The sequence below is a fragment of the Leopardus geoffroyi genome, chromosome C1 (genome assembly GCF_018350155.1).
Source record: "Leopardus geoffroyi isolate Oge1 chromosome C1, O.geoffroyi_Oge1_pat1.0, whole genome shotgun sequence".
NCBI classification, from domain to species: Eukaryota; Metazoa; Chordata; class Mammalia; order Carnivora; family Felidae; genus Leopardus; species Leopardus geoffroyi.
The window spans coordinates 70,468,291-70,492,148 of record NC_059328.1 but is presented as its reverse complement, the minus strand read 5'-3'; the positions used below and the strand labels follow the sequence as shown (position 1 = coordinate 70,492,148).

Below are 23,858 nucleotides of genomic sequence, written 5' to 3'. Positions count from 1 at the left end.
ACAGAGACACTTTGTAGGCATATGAATATGGGTGATAGAAATATAATTTTGTTCCCGCAACAACTCAAACACGTATGAGGACACACACTGTATAATACTGAAGGAATAACAAGTTCACGTAAACTCGGATGGGCATTGTGTCTTTTTTAAAGAAAGCCACCCACACAGTTCAGGGTCATCCTTCTCTCTTGACAGGCTGCTCGTGCAGATGCCATCTTGATTGGGGTGGAAGTTCTTCAGCCTCTGCACCCTCTATCTAATGCCTGTGGTTTCTAGTTGAGTATATAACTTCCTATTTATCTGGAAGCCTGTTTCAAAATCGGCCTCCTCGGTAGTTATCCTGACATTCGGAACTGCGGCCTCAATCTCCCTTTTTTTTTTTTTTCCCCTTTGTCATGAAGTTTGTGATCATCAGCAAGAAGTCAATTTTGACTCTTTCGCTCTCTGGAGCTTTTAGAGCTCTTTGCAAATACCAGGAGCATGACCCTGGAAATTTCTTTTCCCCCAGAAAAGGAAAAAGCTCCACTTGTCAATCAGTCATCCTGAGCATAAATTCTTACAAAGGAACTCAGAGCAGCCCCTGTCTAAATCCATCAGGATGGAGGGGAGATGGGGGAGAGGGGGTCAAGTTACTAAATAACTGTGATCAGCTTTAAAGTCTAGCTTCAGGGTTATTACTTACATTGCCTTTCGAAAGTAGCATAGATGCACAAAAGAATGAAAGAACACCAGCTCCTTTGTTACTGGACAAGTTGGAGGAGCAAGGCATTCTGATTAATGGAACTTCTGGTTTGTTGACTGTTAACCTATTTATGGACAGAGCCTACCGAGGGCAGGGGTTTGGCTGAAGATCACAGAAAGATGAATGTCTCTTTTCAGATGAGCATAATTTAACAAGTTACCCCACACTACTTTGTATTTTTCTTCATATTGGTTTTGTTTTATAGTGAGTTGTCCATATATTTCTCTCACCCAGGAGGTTACAAGCAATTTTGGAGTAGAAGTGTTTCTTTCCCTCTTTGTAAAACCTGTAAAATATTTCACATTGTAGATATTCATTAAATATTTGCTGAGTTATATTGATTTTTCCCCCTCTAATATGTGTTTAGATATATTGCTCTACCAATGACAAATGCCCACGATGTACATCAATGCCTTGAGTATGAAAAAAAAAAAAAAGCCTGAAAAACATGTAGTGTGTACTTTGATGACTTCTATAAAACTTAAAAGCAAAACTTTTCCTTAAAACCTCACATGTTCATAAAATAATACCTGAAATCCTGATATATACGCATACTGACACACACACGCATGCACACAATCTGTTTGAAATATATTCTACCAGAAATGTAGAAAGATAAAAGTGGATCATAGAACAATGAAGGCCCTAGGAAATACCGGACGTATGATTTAAAGAGACTAAAGGTGAGCCAATAACAAATACTCATTCAAGGTGTCCTAGCTGTACTGTGCCATACTAGGTACTCTGAGGGTACAAAAATAAGGAAACTGAACATAGGGCTCCTACTTTGTTTTACACACTGTTCTAGGTCCATAAGTACATCGAGGATAAAAAAAGAGATTCCTGCTCCTTGCCGCAGAGCTAAAGAGGAGAGCCCAACAGTTAGCAATTAACATAGTAATTTAGCTAGGTATGTAGTGGCCAGAAGGGCGTACATACAACAGACAAAGGAAAAACAGATCAGGGTAAATGAGAGGGCTGCGTAGCCAGGTAAACAGCGTGATCAAAGTTGGCTTTTTTCAGAAGGTGGTATTTGAGCAAAGACTTAAAAGAGAAGTTAGCCAAGCAGATACCTGGGGAAAAGGATTCCAGACTAAGGGAATGGTCAGTTCCAATGGTGAGAGCAAGCTTGGCAGGTTGAGGGACAAGAAGTAGGCCAGGGTGGCTAGACAATAGCAGGGCATGAAAGCAGGAGAGTTTCACAAGGTCAGGTGGCAGTGGGGTCCCCCAGGACCCTGCAAATGAAAATGAGTAAAATAGAGATCCACGGCAGGGTTGTTAGCAGAGAAGCAATGCCATCTGATGTATACTAGCTGCTGTGCTGAGGACGGGCTATAAAGGTGCTAGAAGCAGGGAGACAAGTGCAGATACCGCTGCTGGCTGTATGATCCAGGTGCAATATGAGTATGTCCGATTCGTTATCTTCTTCCCCCATTAGATTTCAAGCTGTCTTAGCAAAGGCGCATCTTGTCCAAGTATCCTTTCTAACATAGGTTTTCTCACAAAGTAGGTTCTTAACACGTATATTTTGAATGGATGGATATGTAACTTAAGTATATTCTAGAAAATGACTAAAATCCCCCAAAAGTTTAAGATATAGTGCTCCAGACATGCAGAGGAGAGCAAAATCATCTGTAACTTGCAAGGTTTGTAGTGGAGGAAATATTTCACTGATTTGTGTGATGGTAGCAGCAGTAGGGAAAATAGCAGCAGGTACCATTTATTGAGAACACGCTACATCCCAGGCTGTGTGCTAATGTTTCGCATGTATCAGCAATAGCAAACCAGAGAAGGGAATCCCCCATACAGGACATAAGGATGCAAAGTTCAGGGTTTGAATAGGTGGCTGGCTAATCATTTTGCTTTGTTGGAAACTTGATGCAGAATACATGATGGGAGGTAAAGCTGGAGAGGTAGGTTGAGGCTAGATCATGGAAGACCTAAAATTCACACATTATGCAGATATTTTGGATATGATTCAGGGTTTTGAAGTTTATTTGTTTATTCAGCAGGGGAGTGATAGGTTTAAAGCTGAGCTTGGGAATGATTAATATAACTCCTAGATTACCTTTGGATCATTTAGCTAGAGAATAAAACTAGATGAGCAGTTGTTGCTAAGGTCAAAATGACAGCTTTATCATTTGGAAGCACTGATGTAGAAAACAGAAAAATGACACACCCTGATATTTGCACGAGCCTTCGCAGTTTGCAAAGCTCTCGCATTCGCATTATCCCACTTGATCATCACAGCAGCTCTGCTAGGTGGCATTGTTATCACATTTTACCAATTGAGATGATTTATGCAAAAGCGATCGGTGCACCGTCTGGCCTGTAGTAGATACTCAAGAAATGTTAGCTGAAGTGGAAAAATAAGGAAGTACAGGCTTAGAAAGCCTAAGCATATTGCCCAAGGTCATAGAGCTGAAATTAAATGACAGAGCCCAAACTTAAAGCCAGTTTGTCTGAGTCCAATTCTCTTTGCTCATGCCCTAACTGCTCCTCTGCCACCCACCAGAGCGCCTCAGAAGTTCTTGGAAAATGACAGGTAAAGGAATCTAGCGTAATACCTAGTTAACTAACCTAACACAAATCCCGATATGGAAAATGTTACTTAGTATCTTGTATAAAATTTCATTTTAAGGATTTCAAACATATACATAATATGTTTATATTACATGTCTCTGCTTTGATAGGTTCTATTTTTATATGTTAGTGTATTTGCATGTACATATGAATGTGTGAGCAAAGGTGTATAGGTATATATAGATGTGAAGCATTAGTTTGCTAGGATTGCCATAACCAAATACCACAGACTGGGTAGCTTAGACCACAGACATTTATTTTTTCATAGCTCTAGAGGCCAGAGGTCCAAGACTATGGCGTGGGCAGATTTAATGTCTACCGAGGCCTCTCTTCGTGGTTTGTAGGCAGCCCTATTCTCTCTGGGTCCTCTCATGGGCCTTTCTCTGTGTGCCTGCATTCCTAGCATCTCTTTGCACGTCCAAGTTTTCTCTTCTTCTAGGGAAACCAGTTAGATTAGGGCCAACAAGTTAGATTAGGGAAACCGGTTGGATCGGGGCCAACCCTAATGATCTCACTCTAATTTAATTACTTCTTTGAAGGCCCTATCTCCAAATACAGTCACATTCTGAGGTACTGAGGGTTAGAACTCCAACACATGAATTATGAGGGGGATATATGTCAGGCTACAACATATTTATTACTACTGATTTGTTATTTTTTAAATTTTTTGCTCATAAGCCTTTTAGAAGTATTTGTTCATTAAATATTTCCTGGGGACAATTAAGGCCTTGGCACAATGACATGGGCACAGTGTGGTTTATCAGTGGACATAGTATGAGCTTTGGACACCTGTAACCTTGGTTTTAATTCCAGCTCCATTGCCATTTTTTACCTGTGTGGCCTTGGGCTAGTGACTTAACCTTAGTTTCTTCACTCATAAATTGTGGGTAAGAGGGCCTTCTTAGCAGGTTTGGGTGAAGATTAAAAATAATTTATGTAAACACATCTAGCACAGGGCCTGCCCCTTCAAAGGGGCTCAGTGAACGTTAGCTCCCTTTTCCATCACAGCCCTGAGCTCACAGGGCCCTGCTCCCTCAGACAGAGGGAGACATGCACACAGATAATTTTACTGGAAATTGATATATGCCACGAGGGCTGTATATAACAAAAGACTGTGTTTTCTGGGATGTTTTTTGGTATTAGCTTAACCAGGATGTTTCTGTAGTAAATACAACAGGAACCCAGTTCACCATTCTGTGGAAAGATCATTAGCTAAGCTAAAAAAAAAAAAAAAAAAGAAAGCTATGTGCTATCCAAACCTTCAAGGTAAATAAAAATTGAGTAATTATAAACCCCAGACGGTTTATCCCACTGCAGTAGGGCAGCCTCTAAAATTTCCCTCAGTGACCGCCCCCCCTTCCCCGCCCTGTCCCATCTCCTGGTATTCTCACCCTTGTGTAATTCCTGCCTCCTCTGAATATGGGCAGGATGCAGTGATTCTACCCCCCCCCCTTTTTTAATGTTTACTTATTTTTGAAGGAGAGAGAGAGACAGCATGAGTGGGGAAGGGGCAGAGGGAGGGGGAAGCACAGAATCCGAAGCAGGCTCCAGGCACTGAGCTGTCAGCACAGAGCCTGATGCTGGGCTCGAACTCCTGGACCGCAAGATCATGACCTGTGTGGAAGTCAGACGCTCTGGCGCGCCCAGGTCATTCCCTTCTAATGCACATAACTCGGCAGAAGTGGGAAGGCACTTCTGAGGCTGAGTTACAAAAAGACCGTGACTTGCTTCCTGACTACTCTCTGGGGCGTCTCTCCTGCTCACTCTCATCTCCCTCTCTCCCTCTGTTCTCTGTCTCTTTCTCTAATGGCCAGTTGCCCCATTGGGAGGACGGCGCGCAACCCGTGGAGAGGCCCACACGGGTGGATAGGAAGTGCTTCTGCCTCCTGCCAACAGCCTCTCGAGCAGGACTGGGAGCAGGTCCTCCACTGCCAGCTGAATCTTGACGTGACTGCAGCAGCAGCCAACAGCTTGACCCGCCTTGAGCCCCAGGCCCTCAGGTCAGCCACACCTAGATTCCCAACCCACAAGAGCTCTGAGGTAATGAACCCTGGTTGTTTAAGCTGCTAAATTTGGGGGTAAATTGTCACACAGCAATAGGTAAGTACTTCCCACAGGGATATTTACACTTTGTTCAACTTGAATCTTTTCACATGATAGTGGAAATCTACGTTTTATTTCTTCACGAGGATCTTTGCACTCAGGTATCGCCTACACCATTAAAAAAAGAAGAGGAGATCTAATCAAAGGATGATTTTATATGAATTTTTCCTTTTACTTAGTAGAATCATTGGATGGAATATTATTAGACTTCATAGAAGAAAAAAATAAGCAAAGATATTTTATTTTTACTCACTAGTAAACAAGTCAGGCATGACATGGCATTGCTAAAAAACACTTTGCATATCACAGTACGAAATCACAACACAGTTTAGGGGCAGGGCTCACAAACGGGATCTGTGCGTGGAACTCTGCTTAGAAAGGTGTTGGAAGTGGGTATTTGGGTAGCTCAGTCGGTTCAGCCTCTGACTCTGCCTCTCGGCTCAGGTCATGTGATCTTGCAGTCATGGGATGGAGCCCTGCATGGGGCTCCAAGTTGAACATGGAGCCTGCTTGGGATTCTCTCTTTCCCTCTCTCGCTGTCCCTCCCCCACTTGCTCTCTCTGGCTCTCTTTCTTTCAAAATAAATAAAATATTAAAAAAAAAAAAAAAAAAAAAAGAAAGGTGTTGGAAAGAACCATAACAGTGGGATCTCAAGAAAAGAAGGAGCCATATAACTGAAAGCCAACATATATAATTTTTACTCTACTAGGTAAAAATGCAAATAGATTCCTCATCCACCTTTTAAAGGATAGGTGCAAAATACATAATAGCATTGACAAGTTGTATTTATAAGGCACCTTCATGTCTGTTCTTTATATCTTTCCTATATGACCTATGCTGTTTCATAGTTCAGTTTGAAATAGGTCAGATTCAATGTTTTTTGCTCCATTTTACAGATGAAAAATAGAGATGTGATTCCAGTACCTTGGGAATACAGATTAACTAAACCATCTTTCATTGCAACAATTTGAAAACTTTAGTTTGTACCTCATGAGACAAGTATCTATCTGTTTATCTATCTATCTATCATCTATCTATCATCTATCTATCATCTATTTATCATCTATTTATTCATCCATCTATTCACTCACCCACCATCTTTCTATCCTCAGTACTTATCTACAGGTCAGTTATCTGACAGTTGCAACCTTCTGAAAGATGGTCATGAGCCTGGAGGTAGGAAAATATTCTGGCATTGGCTAAAATATGAGCCAAAGACACTTGAGCTAAAACGTAGGCTCTGAAATGGTAATACTAAACTCTTTAAGAGTTTCTTAGACTTTCTATGCAGAACCCGGAGGCACTTTTAAAAAACACAATTCTAACAAATTTGGGTTGGTTAATTTGTTTGTTTCCAAGACTGGAAAAAACTAAGTGAGGAGACACAGAAATGGTAGTGAGAAAGGCTGACACAGGGACAGAATTATCTGATAGCCAGGAGGGCTAGAGAAGTATTTTTAAAAGCAACCATAAAGCCAGAGAAAGCAGTTTAGGATACTTTTATAGCAATAATAAACATTGTGACTCATTTCAAAATGCTCTATAATAATAAATGCTCATAATTTATTAAAATCATTAAAATGTCAAATGTTTAAGGAGACAAACAAATTGTAGCTGGCATATTTGGAGTATTTACTTTGTAGCAAAAACCATGCTAGGTGCTTTACATCCATTATCTCTAATCCTCTCAATGCTCAAGGTTTTGGAGATAGGAAATGAAACTTCCAGAGTTTAAGCCATTTCCTTAAGGTCATACAAGTGCTAATAAGTGAGCCAGGATTCAAACTTAGATTTCTCTGATTAAAAAATCTCCACTCTGTCCACTATTCTACACAACCTGAAAGATGCCAATCAAAAACTGTTTAAGATTTAAAAAAAAAAAAAAAAAAAAAGGTATCTTAGTGCCTAAGGGTATAGTTTGCTAATCTGGAAACTGAATCAATCCTGTTCTATCCATAATTCCCCCAAAATAACACATAAGTGAAATGTTAATCTTTGTGTACTTTTTGGTGGGGAGAGAAGTATATTTTTCTGCTTGACATGAACAGGGTATTTTTTAAAAAGTTAGACTTATAGCAGCAAACAGGCTGCTTTGTGATCATAGCCATCACTAACATCTTCCAGGAATGCTGAAGATGTTATTTCTATACAGAGTAGGAAGTAGGTTGCTAAAGACCTGCCTCATTTCTAAGAATCTGTGTCTCAAAAATCCTATTTCATCCTGATATGCAGTATTTCTCACTTGTAAGCGGGGAAGAAAGATTTGCTACTAGATGAATTATTATTCTTTAGAGCACAAAAATAGTGAGTTCAACCCCCTTGGCAGTTGCATTTAGCTAACCAATTTTTTGTGTCTTTAATTCTTTCGTGTCAAATGGATCACTGAATGTTCAATGCTTAATTACCGAATCTTCATCATCCCCAAATACTTCTGTGCTTAATATTTATTAAAACCCCTTTTTCAGTGAGACAAACCTCATCTACCATCTGAAATCTAATTTTCTTGACATTTTGTAGCTAGTCGTTATGAACTAATAATATACAGTGCTGTTTGAAATCATCATTCCTTATGTTATACTATGAAATTAATTTTTCCCTTTTGATTTTTAATACATTTCTCTCATTCTATTCAAAGAATGGTAGGGTGCCCTCCTCATGATAATTTTGACCATTCATTTTAAATTGCTATCCAAAACAGACTGAGTAGTGTTTCACACGAACATTTTTATTAAATTTCCCATGATGTTACATATGATTAAAAAAATAACTACTGTGGCAAAAAAAAAAAAAAAAAAAAGGAAAAGAAAATAAAGCCAAAGGAATATATAATCAAACATTTAATATCTTAGAACAGATGAAATAAACCTAAATCAGCATATGTAAGTAAAGATAAATATTTGTAAGATGACGTTCATTGATTAAAAAATTTGGCCATTTATTTCAGGAGTGGCTTATTTGTTAGGCTCAGTATGCATAGTATGTGGTATCCACAGTATTTTCAGGAGCACACAAAAATGTTTTAGTTTAAAATCAGAAGGAAAAAATTAACTTAGGTAAAAGAAAAATTTTAATGAATTTTTAAAAAATATTTATTTTTGAGAGAGAGAAACAGTGTGAGCAGGGGAGGACAGAGAGAGAGGGAGACACAGAATCCAAAACAGGCTTCAGGCCCTGAGCTGTCAGCACAGAGCCCAACACAGGGCTCAAACCTACAACCCGTGAAATCATGACCTGAGCCCAAGTCAGATGCTTAACCAACTGAGCCACCCAGGCGCCACAAAAGAAAGTGTTTTAATAGATGATATTAATATATTCATCTTTATACCAATATGATTATAAGATAGAATTTAAAGAAATGGAAAAAAGTAACCCAAGAAGGCAAAAGTGCCCAGGGCCCATGCAAGATATTATGTGGTCCAGATTCACTCATTCTAACAGGATTTCTGAGCTCCCTGCTGTTTGTCAGGGACTGCACTAGAGCCGACGTATGTGGGGGGCCGAAGAAAGCGGGGTGAAATGGTACACGAAGAGGACCCAGCTTTTAACCTCAAAGAACGTGTGAATTGCTAATGAGTAAAGAAAGTATGAGAATGGATCATTACAATACAATGTGGCAAGTGGTATTATAAATAAAGACAAAGTGCCAGGGGGCTACTGAGAAGGCAGTAACAAGTTGTGCCTGGTGGCCGTGGGGGAGGCGGGGTTCATACAGCACATGGTAGTTACACTGAGTTTTAAGAAAGGAGATTTCTCAGGGCGCCTGGGTGGCGCAGTCGGTTAAGCGTCCGACTTCAGCCAGGTCACGATCTCGCGGTCCGGGAGTTCGAGCCCCGCCTCGGGCTCTGGGCTGATGGCTCAGAGCCTGGAGCCTGTTTCCGATTCTGTGTCTCCCTCTCTCTCTGCCCCTCCCCCGTTCATGCTCTGTCTCTCTCTGTCCCAAAAAAAATAAATAAACGTTGAAAAAAAAAAAAAAAAAAGGAGATTTCTCTTTCTTTCTTTCTTTCTTTCTTTCTTTCTTTCTTAATGAAATGGGTTAATAAGGAGGTAATGAGGGGGCTGTGTTCTTGGCTAATGGATGGCATGTGCAAAGGCCTTGGAGCATGATAGGCCTTGGTATTTTCCAGAAACTGCATATGGTACATTATGCCTGCATAGAGTATATGCAGGTGGCCTTAAGGGTGTAGAAAAGGTCGGCAGGGTGCCATCCTTGCCCTGCTAATGAGATGATGTTATATTTTATAGCACAGGATCTATGTTTCCTAACCTTGGCATTAAATACTTTTCCCATTTGGCTCCCATTGGTGGTACCACCCCCCCAAGACGCTCTACCAAAATGCTCTAATGCCAGTCGCCCGAATGGACTTGCTTTCCTACTTCTGCTCTTTTTACATGTTCTCACTTTATCTGTAATTCACTCTGTCCTTCTCTGACATCATAGACTTCCTCCCTGAAGCCACCTTAGCCCCAGGCAGCACACTTACCAGGTCACACAGTACAGAGCTGAGAAGGGCCTGTGGGGTTATCCAGTCATTAACCTTCATTTTGCTAATAAAACTGAGGCCCAGAGAAAGCAAGCAACTCGTGCCCGTTCCCACAGGAAGCAAAACAGAAACAAATTCGCCTGACTTTTGGTGGTACCGAATTCTGTAGCAACTGTCTCCACATTTGGTGATTAATCATGTACTGTCTTGACATAGCTGGTGTCATCTTCAAAGATTTACTTTTACCATTTGATTTGTTTATACATTGTTATGGTTTTCCATCCAAATGTCATTCCCCTGTGGGCTGGAACTACCTCTCATAGTGATTTCCCACAGGACCTAAAGCAGTAAGCCCTTAAGTAGTTAATAATCTGGTTTAGGTTTCTCATCGTCATGAAATGATTTGCCTATATTATAGAGAGTATTAAATCTATGGCAAGAAAGGAAAAGCAAAAACAAAAACAACCCAGCACCTGTCTTAATTTGGGTTTTCAAGGATCAGAGCCTGTGACATTCCTGTGCCCTTGATTTATTGAGTGTGTTCTTCAAGAAACAAAACAAAACAAAACAAACAACCTGTGAAAGGGTGAGGCTAGAGAAGGGGAAAGGGCAAGTCTGGCCTTGGCAGCCTGACCTGTTTGAAAGAGGGAGTTCTGGAGCATTAATAACTGTGCAGAGTTGTCCAGAAGGGGCAGCACAAGCCTCTCCCACCTCCTTGTCTAAGTAAGACATTGTGGGCTGCCTCCAGGGGGCTGGGGCCAAGAGGGGTGTGTGAGTGTAATTTCCTCGGTGAGAAGGGGTTCTTGTCTGCTAAGGACAAGTCTTGAAGTTAGGGCCTGGGCCGCTGTGAATCACCATACACCATAATCACAGATGCCCGGGACCGGTGGACCTATTCGGTAGACGGAATCTGAGCAGGGAACCAATTGCATCTTTCACCACCTTCACCTGCGGGACAAAAACTCCCAACAAACAAAACAGCAGAAGAAAACAAAACGAAAACAAACATGATAGAACCCAAGAACCCATCTTCTCCATCTGCAGTCTGACCTCTTCTGGGTCACTCATAAATTTTCTCAAGTTATTCCCAAGCAGCTTCACCTAACCTAATGTCCATAGTGACCCCTTTTCTCAGAAGAACAGATTTAATGTACAAACAAATGATTCAGTTCTTCTAATGGTGTGGCTTACGACGTCAGGAATGCAATCACTGCTGGGAGTAGGAAAAAAAGCCGTAGATCATCAGAAATGTGATCATTTCCAAGGTTTTGAAGAACAGATACTGCAATTTTTTATTTTTTATTTTTTTAACGTTTATTTATTTTTGGGACAGAGAGAGACAGAGCATGAACTGGGGAGGGGCAGAGAGAGAGGGAGACACAGAATCGGAAGCAGGCTCCAGGCTCTGAGCCATCAGCCCAGAGCCTGATGCGGGGCTCGAACTCACGGACCGTGAGATCGTGACCTGAGCTGAAGTCGGATGCCCAACCAACTGAGCCACCCAGGCGCCCCGAGATACTGCAATTTTTTATTCTGCCTCCAAATAGCCACAGTGACTGAGGAAAACACCAAACCCCCAAATTAATCCTCTCTGCACATCGCAGAAAAAAAACACCAAATAATTTGCCCCACAGCTAACAACAGCAACAAGAAAAAAAAAAAAAAACCCACAAAAACAAACAAACCAAAAAGCAAACAACAACAATTAAAAACAAACAGGAAAACAACTAAGGCCCATATAAATGGAGAGTTTTCTTTAAGATCTCATCAGGCATAAAAAATGTGCAGAGGCACAGCTCTGAAATTAAAACACAATCTGCCCAGCAGTGTGGGGTCTGGCCGTGTGTGACAATTCCTGAAGACACCCTCCCTTTGAACCTGGAAAGTAATTTTGCTAGTTCTAATCTTAGGTTGAGCCCGGCAATTAGGATTCTTTCAGGTCTCTGTTACTTCAAATGGCTCCTGTTCTCATTCCCATTACTCTCAAAAACGAAGTCCACATTTTCCTCAAGCCCTGGGCACCTCCGTTTACTCCTCTAAATCTGCATTGCCTCCAATGGAGTGCATGGTTCTGCATCTGAATGTGGGATGTTAGCAACCAAAGCAGGCTTTGTGCTTCCAAAAGCTTCGCCCAGCGACACCAGGAAGCAAGGAAACCACTTGGGCCCATTATGTGGTTTCTTTCTCTGCAGTAATCTTTGCCTGTTGCTCCTGGGTTGATTTTTAAAATCTTCATTATTTTGTATCCTTCTCACAGTGTGAGATTTAGAATGATGCAGATTTCTGTTGGAAAGATATAGGGAGAGGTTCTCAGAGATTTCCTTGAGCACCCTGAAGCTTAGCGGGGATCCCGGCCTCCATGCTATTTCCTTTCTTAGCCCCCAGTCAGACTAGATGCCAGGCCATCCCTGTGGCTTTGCACACGAGGTTGTGGATATGGATTTGGAGAAAATAATAACTACTAATAATTTCTAAGAAAACTAGGGTCAAAACTTCTATAATGTCTACTTTTCTGTGGAATTTGTACCTGTTACATTATGTTTAAAATATGACAAACTCTTAATGCATTTGGCATAGAAAGAAAAACCAGTTAGCAAATGGACATTCAAAATTGTTTCTCTGAAAAACCATTTATCAGGCAACCTCCCTAATTACAGTTCTTTAACCCCCAGATTGTGTTGGAACTCATGAGAAGTTAAATAAACCATCAAAATGCATGAATCCTTCAAAATTCCCTAGGTTGTACTTTGCTTTGCACAATTTTTTTTAATTAAAAGAAAAAAAAACACATTTAAAGTGGGTACATTTTCCCATGACCGATTGTCAATAATAAATTATTCCCAATAACAAATTTATTTTTACCAATAATAAATATTACCAATAATATTAGCAGAATGAGTTTTAACTAAAAGGTCGTGGAGGAGAGAATGGTCTTAGGTAACCCCAGCCACAGAGGCTGGAGAACAGGAGCAATAATGAATGGGAGTTTGGGAAAGCGAACTATTTCGGTACCAAGATGATGTTGATTTTGTATATGGCGTATTTGAAGTGACTGGGGACATCCAAGTGGAGACTCCATTAGGAACTATGAAGGGAAATAAAGACATGATAAAAAATCAGGGAGGCATGGCCATCTTTTGTACCTGTGGACCTCTCATAAACGTCACAGATTTGCTTGTCCCCATTCATTCACCTGTATTTAAGAGAAAGAATGTGCCAGGCACCCAGGGGTTGCACAAGAAGTTCCAAGTGAAGCAAAAGGCCCGTCTGGACCATTGAATGACAGCCGAATCAGTACATCCTTGAGGGCCAGGGGAAGGCTGCTGAGTGACTCCTGCAAGCCCCACTCTATATGCTAATGCTTTTAATGGGTTTGTCCTGATGAGAATTCAGAAGTTAGAAATTGGCCAATTTTCATTCCCATTCAACTGATAAGGGGTGGTCAGTGAGCTACTTTAAGCCCCAGGAAGATTATGGGTTTTGGCTTCGCTGCCCACATGTCTAAAGGAGGCGACAATTTCTGATAATTCCTACTCCTGGAGGGGAGAGAAAGGGAATGGAGAAACTGTTAGTCTGGACCTAATTCTGAACCACAAGGGTGAATTGGTTGATGAAGTGGAAGTGATTGAAACTGAGGGGGAAAAGTGTCCATGGTGTGTCAGCCTAAAGTGATAACCACGAGTGAGGAGGTTGGGCCTGGTGGATGTGTTCCCTGTATCTCAGAAGGACTGGCATCTTAACAGGAGAGGAGAGCAGACAGATGTAATTCCACGGCAAAACTGTGAAAGGGAAGGAATTTTAAGAGAACTGGAAAACATTCAGGCATAGGATTCTAACTATGCAGCTTCAACTTTATGGAGGTATAATTGACAAATACAATTGTAAGCTATTTAAGGTAGACAATTTGATGATTTGATACATGTATGCAGTGTGAAAGGATTTCCCCCATGAGGCTAATTAACATATCCATCACCTCACATATTTTCCTCTTTTTCCCTCTTTTTTTTGACATTTAAGCTCTAATCTCATAGCAAACTTTAATTACACAGCACGATATTATCAACTTTAGTCACCCCGTTAGATACTCAGACCTTATTCACATTACCAAAAGTTTACCCCTCTTTACCAGCCTCTCCCTATTTCACCCACCTTCCAGACCTTCGCAACTTCTTTTCTACTCTGTTTCTAGGAGTTCAACTTTTGTTTTAGATTCCACATATAAGTGATATCATACAGTATTTGTCTTTGACTGGCTTATTTCACTTAGCAACATGCCCTCCAGATTCATCCATGTTGTCATAAATGATAGGTAATAAAAAAAGAAGAAATGACAGGTAATATTTCATCACACACACACACACACACCTCACACTCTTTATCCATTCATCTGTCGATGAAAGACCATTGTGGATAAAAACTGTGCCATTTCAAATGATCTTAGAATATAAAAAAGGGAGGCTTTTATTAATCAGAGAACAGAAAGTTTCTGACAAGCCCAAATTTTCATTTGGGCTTTTATTTTTTTATTTTATTATTTTTTAATTTTTTTCATGCTTATTTTATTTATTTATTTTTATTATTTTTTAAACATTTATTTATTTTTGAGACAGAGAGAGACAAAGCATGAACAGGGGAGGGTCAGAGAGAGAGGGAGACACAGAATCTGAAACAGGCTCCAGGCTGAAACAGGCTCCGACACGGGGCTCGAACTCACAGACTGCAAGATCATGACCTGAGCTAAAGTCGGCCGCTTTACCGACTGAGCCACCCAGGTGCCCCTCATTTGGGCTTTTAATAAAAGAGGCATAATTCATCCAAATGAATAAAACTTCGGTTCTCAGGATACTAAGATTTGTTTACTTAGACTGAGCTTTCTGATTTATTTTTTCTACTCTTGTTATTTTAGTTGAGGAAGACTGAGCCCAGAGTCTCTACAAAAGTGCTTAAGGTCTGTTTCTTATTAGTGATACACCATGACTGCAGCCCAGTGTTTCTGATTCTTAGTCCAGGCCTCTGTCTGCCACATGACTGGTTTCTCAACAAAACCAGTCTGAGAATACGAAGAGATCTGAAAGTTTTTCTGGAGTGAAAGGGACGCCGAGTGAGCAGTGCTCCTGTTGGCTCTCACCCCTCACCTCCCCATCCTGCTTTCAACAAGAGTTTACGTTTCTTTTTTTTTTTTAAAGGTTATTTATTTATTTTGAGAGAGAGAGAGAGAGAGAGAGAGACTGAGAGAGAGAGCACGTATGAGCAGGGGAGGGAGAGAGAGAGGGAGAGAGAGAATCCTAAGCAGGCTCCAAACCATCAGTGCAGAGCTGGACGCAGGGCTGGAACACACAAACTGCGAGATCATGACCTGAGCCAAAATCAAGAGTTAGATGCTTTACCGACTGAGCCACCCAGGTGACCCAACTCTCCTCTGTTTTATAAATACAGTGAGGAGGTATGATTTTATTTTGAAAGGCAGTTCTAAGATCTTTGAAAACCTGTACCTCCCCAGGTCATTTCATTGGTTAGAATTCCAAAAATAAGAGTATTGAACCAGATTCTATGTGTGTGAACAATGATGAGGATGGAGACTCAAATAAATATATGTTAAAAAAATTAAGTACAAATTTTATTCTAATAAAACCTAGGGCATATAAGCAAAGAGGAGAGAAGGCGCCAGATCTATAAGAACCTCCAGAAGCCTAGAGCTAGGAATTGATTGGAGTTTCTAAAAATGGCAGTGAAAATGCTCTTCTTAAAATTATATTTGGAAGATGATGATCAAGGACCACGACTTTGCTAAATTTTGTTTTGTTTTGTTTTGACTCGATTCTGATAACTGGAGTTAATCTCTCTGGATCTCTACCACATATGTAGGCATCTAATTATAATCATAAGTTAAAAATATTTTTTAAATATTTAACCACAATTTATCCTAAATTTAATGGCTTTTAATCTGGCAGTCTTAGACAAACACTTTTGAAAAATCAGATTCAGCTTTCAATCTCCATGGTCAAAGGTTTGGCCAGAAAGTGTGTGAAACTTGGCATGTTCCCTCAGGTGTTCCAGTTTCTTTTCTTCGCCTGCCTCTACCTCCCCGGGTTTATTTTGTGTGCATGGCTAATGGAGTTAATGATGGCCCTTCAGCTTTGGGGCTGCTGCACCTGGTTAACGGTGAACCCAAGCCTGATTTATTTATTTATCTATTTATTCATTCATTCATTTATTTATCTAGCTAGCTATCTATCTACTTACTTATTTATTTATTTTGATTCCTCCTCCAGAGAACTCTTCCAGGGTGCTTCGTGACCTGCCAGCTTCTTGCTTTCTGCTGAATCTGCTTGTGCAGAGGTTGGATCATGTCAAGTCCTTGTCTCACCTGGCTGCCAACAGACTTCTTGCTCAGCACCTCTTGAACCTGCTCATGTTTATTTAGAAAATAATTTTGGTCCAACCAAAGAAAAAAAGATGGTTTTCTGTGACATTGGCAAGAGGAATCTTCATGGGGATGATGGCTGGATTCCCGCCTCAGAAAGAAAAGGTGCATGGGCCCTATAGGCCATCTGCTGCTGGGCATCAGAACCAGGGTGTTCTGTTTCATTTTTTCCAAGATTGCTATTCTACCCTCTGCTCTGAACTAGTGCCAAATGTCCCGAGGGGCTTGCCTTATGTGAAATGAGGGCTGCAGCATCAGCCGATGGACATTGTGCTTTTCATGCCTTTGTGTGTTTCGCTCCCCTGGCTCTGACTCTGCCCGTGATCTCATTCATTTGACTCCCAGTTTTCTCTTTTGAAATGTTTAATTCATGCAGCTCGTGACCCTAACCTGATCTAATATCTGCAGCCTCATCACCCTGTGCTCTGGCCACACTGAATTAACAACTGATCACTAAACCTACTAGACCTTGATGTGATTGTGCATCCTTGAGAGCTTTTTTCTTCCCTCAAATGCCCTGCACCTTACTCACCAGGCAGACTCTTGCACTGCTGCCGAGAGCCTGTTCGATTGTCTTTCCCTTTGTGAAGATTTTCTGAGCCCCTCAGGCAGCTTGCTTTCCTGTTTTGATCTGTCACAGTATTGGACACATTTCTTCAGTTTGTTTATTCATTCATTGATTCAACAGGTTTCATTAATTCATTACTATGTGCCAACCACTGTAGGGCACTGTGAACAGAGTGGTGAATAAGGCAGATATAGTTTCTGATAGCAATGATGATCAAAGGCATAGATGATTTTAAAAGTATCAATGATTGGGGCGCCTGGGTGGCGCAGTTGGTTAAGCGTCCGACTTCAGCCAGGTCACGATCTCCCGGTCCGGGAGTTCGAGCCCCGCGTCAGGCTCTGGGCTGATGGCTCAGAGCCTGGAGCCTGTTTCCGATTCTGTGTCTCCCTCTCTCTCTGCCCCTCCCCCGTTCATGCTCTGTCTCTCTCTGTCCCCAAAAAAATAATAAAAATAAAACGTTGCAAAAAAAATTTATAAAAGTATCAATGATTAAATTAGCATGAAGAAGTATATCACATATGGGAACATAGATTGGCGGAGGGGCAATGTAATTCAGGGCTTTGAGAGGGCCTCAGGTAGGAACAAATGTTCGAGCTGAGAGTTGAACCCTCGGTGTAGGCAGAACGGTTTATGCACCGTGTATCTTCATACATAGCACCTGACAGTCACTCAGTAAAAGCTCATGGAACCAATGAACGACTGAATGTACTATAGAACCACAGTGGCAGTTTGAGGACTTGCTTAGAGTTTAATTTCTGCCAACTCATTTTTTTTTTAATTTTTATTTTTTTTAACGTTTATTTATTTTTGAGACAGAGAGAGACAGAGCATGAACGGGGGAGGGTCAGAGAGAGAGGGAGACACAGAATCTGAAACAGGCTCCAGGCTCTGAGCGGTCAGCACAGAGCCCGACGCGGGGCTCAAACTCACGGGCCGTGAGATCATGACCTGAGCCGAAGTCGGACGCTCAACCGACTGAGCCACCCAGGCGCCCCTCTGCCAACTCATTTTAACAGTGTAAGGGCTCTGTAATATCCAGATAAAATGTGCGTATGTGTATATATGCATATTCAGAAAGAATTTAGTTAATACACATACATGTATGCCACATGACCTTGAAAACTGTTTGCCGAATATTAGGCTAGTTTGAGAGAACCTACGACTCAGGAAACTGGCTTTGTAGCAGACACTGCTAAATCTGGAGCCTCATCTCCCGCGGAAGGAATGAGTCTCCCCCAGCTTCTGGGAAATCTGTTCCTTGAAGGCCTCAGGCCTCAGCCCTCTCAGTGCAGTGTCCTTGGCTGAAGAGAGCAGTCTCACTCAAGGTCACCCCCCTTCCTTAGCATCCAATAATTGGTCTGTGGTGAAAAGCAGAGGCATAAAGGCCCAGCCCCTTCATCCCAACTAAGTAGAACTCTGAAGGGACCATCTGAGGGCCTGAGCTCCTCATATAGTTGGTTGACGGCCTTGTTTTCCCTCTGCCCAATCTGGCTTCCTTCTCTTCTGTCACAGGTGATATTCCAATAGCATTCCCTAATAAACTTCTTGTACACTAGTCTCTATCTCAAAGTCAGCTTCCCAAAGGAACTGGCAGCAGGCTCAAGGGGCCCAATAAATAGCATCTGTCTTACCTGCTTGAATTCTGAGCATACCCAAAATAAGACAAAAGAATAAAAGAGATTGGAAACCAAAATATCATTGTTATTACTGATAAAACTGGTATTGCAAAATGTGAAATACAACCGTGAACTGTGCTGCCTCCTCCTGAATAATAGATTGAGACCCATGTATTCCCCAGCGGCACAAGGCTGGGCAAGACTGACCCCACAGAGACAAAGCCTCATCCTGTAAATTACAGCAAAGAGGGGCTTTGAGAGGGATCCTGCATGCTCAGATCCTACACCTGGCTTGCTCTTGGAGAGGAGTGAGGGGGTGCAGAAAGAGGCCGGATGGTTACCCTAGTGGCACTCCCTCCCTGTGAGAGGAACACCAGGAATGGGCAGCGGCTCCCAGCCCTCTCCTCCCGTAGCACGACCAGAGAGCCAAGCTCCCGGTTTCAGGAGCAAGAGAGGCCACAGTTCTTGCAGGTACTACAGGGTAGTGGATGTGCTTTTGACATTTGTTTCTATTGTTCAAAAGAAATGGTGCAATTACCTATTGCTCTCTTAGGAATGGAAAGCACAGAACCAAAGAGAATTTTCAACGTTTAAGTTCAAGACTCCAGGATGAATTCCTTTGCTACTCGTCCTGAGTGGCGCTGCTCCTGTGTCCATTTTGATAGGATCTATTTTCGATGGAGGAGAACTGACGTACATGTATACATATTCACACAAGTAAAAAAAAAAAAATGCTTATTTTATGTCTATATCAATATACAGTGGAAATATATATGGGCAAAGAGAATGAAATAAAGACTAGCTTCTTTTTCTCCTAGATTTAAATTTATTATAAAAATAATAGTATTAAAGGAAATTTTAGGAGAAAACAATTGTGTTTTGCTAAAATTTTATCACTGCAACATGTTTTGTATTTTCATCATGTTTTGTCCATAAATATTAGTATTTTTGCATACACACAATTTGGAGCACTTTCCGTTTTGTTACTTGGTCTTTTTAATGATCACTTTTAATGCTACATTAATATTCCATCTCGTTAATTTACCATAATTTATTTAACTATTCCCTTCCTACTGGATATTTAAAGTGTTTCTAAATTTTGCAGTGATAAATACATCTGCTTTTAAAATTAGCAGACACAAATATAATGCAACAAGTAATTTTAAAAACTACTCACTTCAATTATTTTACAAATGTACAACCCATAAATACATTTGAAATCTTAGAATAATGAAAGTTTGAGCTTTACTTTAAAAGAGGGAGTGGGCCTAATGGCAACTGCTTATCCTCTCAGTTAGATCTCTATACCATGCTTGTTGATGAGAATGTGGATGCTTTCGCGGCAGTGACCATATCGTGTAACCTTATATCTGGAAAGCTTGGTAGAATGTCAACTGCATAGTAGGCGTTCAAGGAATGTTGGTGCATAACATAATTTAATAATAATAATAATAATGAAAAAAACCAGATGAACGTATGGAAATCAGGGGGAAAGAGAAGAGAGGGAAACAAACCACAGGAGACTGTTAGTGATGGAGAGCAACTGTGGGTTGATGGAGGGAAGTGGGTGGGGGGATGGGCTAGATGGGTGATGGGTATTAAGGAGGGCACTTGTGATGAGCACTGGATGTTTTACGTAAGTGATGAATCAGCGAATTCTACTGTTGAAGTTGATATTGCACTGTATGTTAACTAACTAAAATTTAAATATAACAAACAGTAAAGAATGTAGGGAGTGGGGAGTGATGACAGATAAATCCAGATGGTCTGGAGGCAAATTTTCTTCCTCCTTTAGGTAGCTTAGCAGAGAGCTGCCTCAGCTTGATCAGAGAAAAGACATTTGGTTGTTGGTGGTCTTGCCAGGCAAAACTGTTCCCAGGGACCTCAGAGTAAAGACCTTGACCCTCGGTCCATACACTTCTTAGCAATGTTTCTGAGCCTGGAGATCCTTCCCTATCTTTGTTAGAGATCTCACTTAGAGAAGCTAGGTGTTCTTTAGCTCTTCCTAGGCTCTGCTATAAACATGTATCACAGTGTGGAGCAGAGCTTGTTCTGTCTTGCTGTGCTCCTGGGAGCAAGTCCAGCCTGCTGGCTGAGGCAGGCCCTGCTTCACTGAAGCCTTGTTGTTTTCATGTAAACGTATTTATGGAACAGACATGGATTCAGGGGCAGTGTGCTTCTTTTCTGCTTCTAAGTGTTTTCCAAATAAGCCCCATATCATACATACACTGTGTAGCTTTGGGGACCCCCTTACATAACAGGGAGAAAGAAATAAAGTCATGGAAGAGAAATAGGCTCTAGAGATAGGTTCAGTCAAGAATCAGATCCAGAGACAAAAAAGAAAAACCAACAAAATCACAGAAAGGAGAAAGATAATCATATAAAGATATTAAAATTAGTGGAGTTTAATATTTAAATAAATATTAAAGGGGCGCCTGGGTGGCGCAGTCGGTTAAGCGTCCGACTTCAGCCAGGTCACGATCTCGCGGTCCGTGAGTTCGGGCCCCGCGTCAGGCTCTGGGCTGATGGCTCAGAGCCTGGAGCCTGTTTCCGATTCTGTGTCTCCCTCTCTCTCTGATCTCCCCTGTTCATGCTCTGTCTCTGTCCCAAAAATAAATAAACGTTGAAAAAAAAATTATAAATAAATATTTAAAAAATTTAAAGATTAGTGGAGCTAAAATTGAAGTATCAAGACTTGGGGCATGGTATTTGTGCAAAGGTGGACAAATAGACCAAAGAGACTGAATAAAGAATGCAGAAACATACCCACACATATATGGCCACCTACTCTACAACCAAGACACCATTGCAGTTTGGTAGGGGAAGGATGGACCTCTCAGTGAAGGGTGCAATGGGATATCAATATGGAAAAATAATTTATTTGACATGGATAGACCTGAATGTGAAAGGTAAAGCAATAAAGTTTCTAGAAGAAAACACAGGAGAATCTCACAACCTTGGAATAGGCTCTCATTTCTTAAAGAGGACACAAAACTCACTAACCATATAAATGAAAGATTGATAAATTGAACTTCAATAAAATTTAAGACTCCTTTTAATCAAAGACACCATTAAGAGGGTGAAAATGCAAGCCACAAAGAGAAAAAATTGACAATACATCCGCGTAGCTAGAACTTATATCCATGATGTATTATAAATTCCTACAAATTCAATTTAAATACAGGGACGGACCACCCAATAAAGTGCTGGACAAAAAAATTAAGTAGGCCTTCACAGATGAGAATATCAAAAAGGTCAACAGGGCTATAAAAGATTGTGCAATAATCATCTGGAAAATGTGAATCAAAACTACAGTGAGATGTCACTATGTACCATGATGGGTACACTTAAATAGACAGATGATGCCAAGTGTTGACAAGGATGTGGTGCAACTTGAACATTTATATTTTTCATGAAAAGGTAAATTGGTACAGCCACTTAGGAAAATTGTTTAGCAATACATATTGAGACTGAACATACATTTATCTCATGACCCAACAATGCCATTCCTAGATAAATGCCCAAAGACTATCCTGTGCTATATAGTCATGTACTATAATGCACTACTCTGTTCATAGCAGCCCTATCATCCTCCTTCCCACCCTCCTCCTCCTCCTCCTCATCAAAACACAAAACAGGGGCGCCTGGGTGGCGCAGTCGGTTAAGCGTCCGACTTCAGCCAGGTCACGATCTCGCGGTCCGTAATTTCGAGCCCCGCGTCGGGCTCTGGGCTGATGGCTCAGAGCCTGGAGCCTGCTTCCGATTCTGTGTCTCCCTCTCTCTCTGCCCCTCCCCCGTTCATGCTCTGTCTCTCTCTGTCCCAAAAATAAATAAACGTTAAAAAAAAAAAATTTTTAAAAAATAAAAAAAAAAACACAAAACAATCCAAAAATCCATCAACAATTGAATGGATAAATTACAGTGTATTCATACAACATAATACCCCATAGCAATAAAAATATGTACAATTGCTACCTGCAACAACATGAATAAGTAACACAGATACAATATTGAGTGAAAGAAGCCAGCTACAAAAGAATGCATACTGTATGTCATTTACATGAAGTTTGAGAAAGTCAAGACTAACTTATGGTGACAGAAATCAGAATAGTGATTATCTCTGGGGGTGGAATGTTGACTGTGAAGGGGCCTGATGGAGACTTTGGTGATGCTGGAAATGTTCCATATTTTCATTTGTATGTATATATGTATGTATATGTGTATGTTCCATATTTCCATAATGTATCAGTAAAGAATTTGCTGCCCTATTACTTAAGATATTTGTATTTATTGTATATGTGTTATACCTCAATAATAATAACAACAATTGTAGGTTTTTCTTAATCTCACATTACCAATTTTCACTAAAGCGTAACACCAAAAATGAAAATTGCCTGCCTTATTCTCATCCCCATCCAAAGATATCACTGCGGTATATAGCAGCTACATGGGTGCTCAGGTGAAGTAGCACGTGATTAAGGAAAGTTAACTTGTGGCTTAGTCAAAAACTTGATTGTGTCTGTAATGAACAACTAATCCCGACCAGATCACTCTCATTGGCTAGAGTCCCACTAAGTTCATTTTAGTTAATGTCTGACTCTTCCCTCTCCTCCTTCTATTGCTAGGACTGTGCGGTCTGCTCACTTTTGCCAGATTACTGCTACATCCAACTCCAGCTCCAAGTTCATGAATTCAAGCGATAGCTCTGCTGATAAATTCTTCAGTGGGTTTCACGTACCGTCTTTCTTCCAGCCTCCACATACGGTACTCGGTACTCGTTTTGGATTGTCTTCTCTTAACATTGTTTAACCATCTGTTAACCCAGCCTCCTGCCCAAGGGGCTTCGTGGGGAGGAATGATTTGAAGTTTCTGCCGAAGTGCTTTACAGTTGGGGATAGTCCATTAATTGTTGATTTTGTTTGTATTCAGCATTCTGCTTCTGTCTGTGGTTTTAATTGATGTGAACGTGCCCAGGGGCTTGTGCTGGACCCAGCTGTATAAATCAAATAAATAAATAAAGAAATAAAGAAAGAAATAAAGAAATAAAAAAATGAAGTAAATCTCCCCTGGAATAAATAGATAACACAGCTTTCTCAATCTTTTTTTTTTTTTTTTTCTTTCAACAGTGCTTGTAAATGTGCCCTGGGGCTTATATGTGAGAAATGTATCCAAAGTTTAAAGATGTAAATAATAAGCATCCATAGCCAAAGATGCAATCACATAACAATCTACACTCATCGTAGCATGGACGCTATGGGGAGATTTGGAACATTTCCTTTCACCTCATTTCACTCACCCCTTTATTCTAGATTGTTCTGAGATTGCCATTTCCTCTGATAGT

The 23,858-nt window shown here is 40.8% G+C and overlaps 1 long non-coding RNA gene across 1 annotated transcript in view; it reads left to right on the top strand.

Moving 5' to 3' along the window:
• The window catches only part of LOC123598131, a 41,750-nt gene extending 18,245 nt beyond the window's left edge, over window positions 1-23,505 (top strand). The window contains exons 2-3 of the long non-coding RNA XR_006712413.1: window positions 5,140-5,325; window positions 23,143-23,505. This is a non-coding gene — a long non-coding RNA (uncharacterized LOC123598131). The remainder of the gene's footprint in view (window positions 1-5,139; window positions 5,326-23,142) is intronic.
• The last annotated feature ends 353 nt before the right edge of the window (window positions 23,506-23,858 follow it).